This window comes from Herpailurus yagouaroundi, unplaced genomic scaffold, assembly GCF_014898765.1.
Source record: "Herpailurus yagouaroundi ecotype Mexico unplaced genomic scaffold, PumYag 194, whole genome shotgun sequence".
Taxonomy (NCBI): Eukaryota; Metazoa; Chordata; class Mammalia; order Carnivora; family Felidae; genus Herpailurus; species Herpailurus yagouaroundi.
The window spans coordinates 5,828,807-5,833,939 of record NW_024412425.1 but is presented as its reverse complement, the minus strand read 5'-3'; the positions used below and the strand labels follow the sequence as shown (position 1 = coordinate 5,833,939).

The following is a 5,133-nucleotide window of genomic DNA, read 5'->3' as shown; positions in this document are numbered from 1 at the left end:
AGCATCTGTGGTCTGGGGAGAGCTGGCAAACAAATGCCAGGTGAGCGAAAGCTGCCTCCTTTCCCTCGGACTACGTGCTCCTCCCTTCCAAAGTCAAGTTTGGGAGGCACTGCTTGGGAGTGGGACCATCCCTGCCCAGGTCAGGCTCAGTAAATGTGCATTAAGTGGGAAACAGAGGTATCACCCTCAAGAACCCTTTATCCTCTCCAACTGGGGTAATGACTAACCTCTTGGCCTCTTGTCCTGGCTGTTAAATGGGTAGAAACCAGGATGGAGGAGGCTCTGGGAAGCAAATAATTCTCAGCAATTTTGTGTACATCTGAATTTCATTGAAATCACCGTAAACGATGCTACCTTCCAAACATGCCCTGCATTTGGGTCTGAGAGGATGAAGGCAGTACCTCACGTTCTTAGACCGGTGCACCTCACATCCCGGTTTTCTTGGGGCCCCCAGGAGTGGGAGTTGGGGGCCTAGATGGAAAGCAGGATCAGCAGAGGGCCCACCCACACCTGCACAGACCTGTGCTATCTTTCCCTGGTATTTGGGGGATGAACCCGTCTTGAGCCCCAGAGCCCACAGATGTCCTTGCTTCTTCCGAGTAGCCATCATGGTGAATGCTTCCCCGGGGAGGGGAATTGGGGGTTGGCCATAGTCCTTGCCTCTCTGAAGCGTCACCAAACTGGCTCAGAATTAAGGCAAAAGGACTATCCGGCGCCTCCCCTGGCTGGGCCAGTCCCTCTCTGGTCTTCCTCTGGAAGCAGCAAGTCATCCTTCGCAAAAGTGGTTCACCAAGGAACCTCCTGCAGCTCCTCAGCCACCTGACCCAAGCGGCGGGAGCGCTGGTATCCAAAAGGGTCAGGAAGCGACCTCAGAGGTAAAGATACGACTCACTCAGAAACAGAGAGGAGCCAAGCTCTTGCGGTGGAGTTGCGGTGTCTTTTATATGACTGACGATGCTATACTCTTCACCCTGTCAAAGCGAGACCTCTGTCATGCAGTCATTCGATGAATATTGAGCACCTACCAAGTGCCGGGGGAAGCCAGGAATACAGCAGCGAACGTGGCAGACACAGTCTCTGAAGTTCCCGAGCTTATATTCCGGTGGGTCAGTGGGGCCTTCTAATTAGACAACGCGGTGTCCTTACTCTGGAGCTAGAGCCCTAAGGGAAATCTGTCACAGCCACAACCATTGCCTCTGGGCTTGTGGAGGATGAAGAAACTGTGGAATGAGAAAATGTTTTAAAGAAATATTTTTATTGTAAAATGAAGCAGACAGAAAAAAAGAAGCCAAATAAATGTATAGCCTAAGGAGTTATTATGGAGACCATCACCATATCGAGGAACAGAATGCCACTCATGTCCCCAGAAGTCCATCATGCACCTATCAATCTCAACTGCCTTCCTCCCTGGAAAAGTGACCCCCCCCCCCCCCCCCCCCCACCGGCTGACTCGTGCTCTGTTCTCTGGCTTTCTTTATAGTGCCTCACTTGGGTGTGCCTTCCTAGATGTATGAGGTAGTCTTGCCCATTTTAAGAGGTCAGATCTAAGGATGCGTGGGTGGCTCAGTCAGTTAAGTGCCCAACTTTGGCTCAGGTCATGATCTCATAGTTTGTGAGTTCGAGTCTTGCATTGGGCTCTGTGCTGACGGCTCAGAGTCTGGAGCCTGCTTCTGAGTCTCCCTCTCTCCTTGCCCCTCCCTGGCTCACGCTCTGTCTCTCTCTCACACACAAATAAATAAACATTTAAAAAACTCAGAGCTATCTTTTGATATATATTTTTTTAACGTATAGGTTTCCCCCTTCCCTTTCTTTCCTTTCCAATTTATCTGTTGACGAATCTGAGCCTTTTGGCTCACGGTTTCCCTCAGTTGGGATTCTGCTGATTGATACCCTGGATGCCATTCAAGAGCGTTCCTCTGCATTTCCTGCAAATTGGCAGATGAATCCAGAGGTTAGATCAGCCTCAGGTTCAGTCACTCTGGCAAGACCACAGGTACTGATGTGTTCTTTCGTCAGGAGGCCCGCGATGTCTGTTCGCCTCTCTTTTTGTGGAGTTAACGGGGCCTGCCGGCCGTTGCTTCTCAATACCTAGATCTGTTCCTTCACCGGGGGTTTTGAAATGGTGATATTCCAATTTCATCGCTTCCTTTGATATGTCAACTTGAGTACTTCTATAAAGAGACGCTCCCACTAGTCTCCCCTGTGGCTACCCAGTGGTACAATTCACATAATAAAGGCAGGATAAATGTTTCTTTCCTTTTATTTACCCGTTTTTTGAGAGAATAAGTTTGTTTCTTATCCTCTGAAGGCGGTGGTGTTTTAAGAAGTGTTATGAATTAAAGGTTTAAATATATCTGATGGGTTTAATCCATTATAATTATAATCTTCATTGAAGCTCAAATGGTCCCATATTTGGCCACTGGGAGCCTCTCGCAGACGGCTCGTGTGTCCTTTTGACACAATCTTTTAGTCCCTGCTATCATGCTACCTGTTGTGGCAAGATGTGTCTGGCTCATCTCACGCATTCCTCACTCCAGACTTGAGACGCGATCAGCCATGGAGAAGTCACACCTGGAGAAATCAGCCATTTCTCCAAGAAGTCATGGTGTCTATTAGCAGGGAATCTCTTTTTTTAAAAAAACAAACAAACACAAAATGTCAAGAGCATGAGAAGACAAGCCACAGACTGGGAGAAAGCATTGTAAAAGACATATCTGATAGAGGGCTGCTATCCCAAATATCCAAAGAAATTAAAAGAAATGAGCTATTGAGCCACAAAAAGACATGAAGGGAACTTAAATGCATATTGCTAAGTGAAGGAAGCCAATTTGAAAAGGCTACATCCCTCTGATTCCAACGATATGGCATTCTGGAAAAGGCAAAATTATGGAGACTGTAAAAAAAGATCGGTGGTTGCCAGGGGTTAATGGGGAGAAAGGGAAGGAAGGGGGGATGGAGAGATAGAGCACAGGGGATATTTAGGGTAGTGAGACTATTCCGTGTGATACTATGAGGGTGGATATGTGTCCTTATACATTTATCAAGACCCATGGAACATACAACCCAAAGAGTGAACCCCAATATAAACAAGGGACTTGGGTTGACGTTAGTCAATATTTGGATGTTGATTGTTGTAAATATACCACACCAACGCTGGGTGTTGTTGGTAGGGGAGGCTGTGTGTGTGTGTGTGGAGGGGATTTAGGGGAAAGTGTCCTTTCCACTCAATTTTGCAGTGAACCTAAAACAGCTCTAAAAAATAAATTCTGTGAATTACTAAAAAAAGATAAAAAACCCCATGAATGTATACTGATTCTTAAATTCAAATTCAGAGTTATTGGGTGTTTATCTAACCTCTTCTTTTTTTTTTTTTTTTCAACGTTTATTTATTTTTGGGACAGAGAGAGACAGAGCATGAATGGGGGAGGGGCAGAGAGAGAGGGAGACACAGAATCGGAAACAGGCTCCAGGCTCTGAGCCATCAGCCCAGAGCCCGACGCGGGGCTCGAACTCACGGACCGCGAGATTGTGACCTGGCTGAAGTCGGACGCTTAACCGACTGCGCCACCCAGGCGCCCCTAACCTCTTCTTTTTTATACCTGAATTTCTTTCTCTCCCCTAAGACTCATTTCACTCTGTAGCATACGCACACCAGTCTCAGTGTAAAACATTATTATTTCCTCAGTCAACATCTTCACTGAAAACAGGTAACATTTTTCCCTGTGCTACCTCATTCTCTTATCCCTCCCATTCAACAGGGGAGGGGCAGAACGAGAGAGGGAGAGAGAGAATCCCAAGTAGGCTCCACTGTCAGTGCAGAGCCCAATGCAGGGCTCGAACCCGTGAACCATGAGATCATGACCTGAGCCGAAATCAAGAGTCGGACACTTATGACTGAGCCACCCCGGGTGGCCCATAATTTATTTATTTTTAAGTAGGTTTCATGCCCAGCATGAAGCCCAACGTGGGACTCACAACTGTGAGATTAAGACCTGGTCAACTGACTGAGTCACCCAGTCACCCCTGCTATATGCTTTCTTTTTTAAATCCTCATTTATTCTTACTTCTATAGATAATTGTCTTAAATCTTTATTATTTTTGAGAGGGAGAGAAAGAGCGAGCAGGGGAAGGGCAGAGAGAGAGGGAGACACAGAATCTGAAGCAGGCTCCAGGCTCTGAGCTGTCTGCACAGCGGGGCTCGAACCCACAGACTGTGAGATCATGACCTGAGCTGAAGTCGGATGCTCAACTGACTGAGCCACTCAGGCACCCCTAGATAATTTTTTAAAAGTGCTTATTATTGACAGAGAGAGAGAGAGAGAGAGAGAGAGAGAGAGAGAGAGAGAGCACATGCACGTGCATGAGCCAGGGAAGGGCAGAGAGAGTGAGAGACAGAGGATCTACAGTGGGCTCTGCACTGACAGCAAAGAACCTGGCGTGGGGCTCGAACTCACAAACTGTGAGATCGCAACCTGAGCCTAGGTGGGAGGCCCAACCGACTGAGCCACACACAGGAGCCCTCTTCTATAAATAATTTCAATTTAATGTTCACCTCCATAAGGACATAAGTTGATCATAAGTTGATGTCACTCTTTGGCCCTCTGAGGCTCATCTCCTAGTGGATTCCTCAGGAAGTTCTCATGGGGACAATATTTCCTGAATTTTTGCATGTTGGTGTGAGTTTATACCCTTTGCACTTGACAGTCAGTTTCCCTAGATATAAGATCCTTGGTTCATATTTTATGTTCTTGAGTATCTTAAATATAGTATTCTACTTGTTTGTGGCATGTGTTGCCATCAAAAAGTTGATGGTAATCCAATCTGCTAAATCGTGCTATTTTCGCTTAGCTACTTGCAGGATTCTTTTTCTCTAAAGTCTCATATTAAACTAAAATTATGGCTCGGTTTTGGTCACTCTGGGTCAATATTTTCAGGAATGTGGTGTGACCTTTCAATATGTAGTTTCAACCCTTTCTTATTCCTGCAAGATTTTCTGGAACCATGGCATTTGTTATTTGTTATTGGTTCTGTTCCCTGTTTGCTTGCTTGCTTCTCTTTCTTTCTTTCTTTCTTTCTTTCGTTTGTTTGTTTGGTCTTCAGGGACTCCTATTCTCTGTGTGTTGGGTGGTCTTT

The 5,133-nt window shown here is 46.2% G+C and overlaps 1 long non-coding RNA gene across 1 annotated transcript; it reads right to left on the bottom strand.

Moving 5' to 3' along the window:
• Positions 1-307: 307 nt before the first annotated feature.
• LOC121011406 (uncharacterized) lies at positions 308-2,622 on the bottom strand. The gene is made up of 2 exons (XR_005781608.1): positions 2,489-2,622; positions 308-1,220 (listed from the first exon to the last, which is right to left on the bottom strand). It is a non-coding gene; the product is annotated as an uncharacterized LOC121011406 (long non-coding RNA).
• Between the last annotated feature and the right edge of the window lie 2,511 nt (positions 2,623-5,133).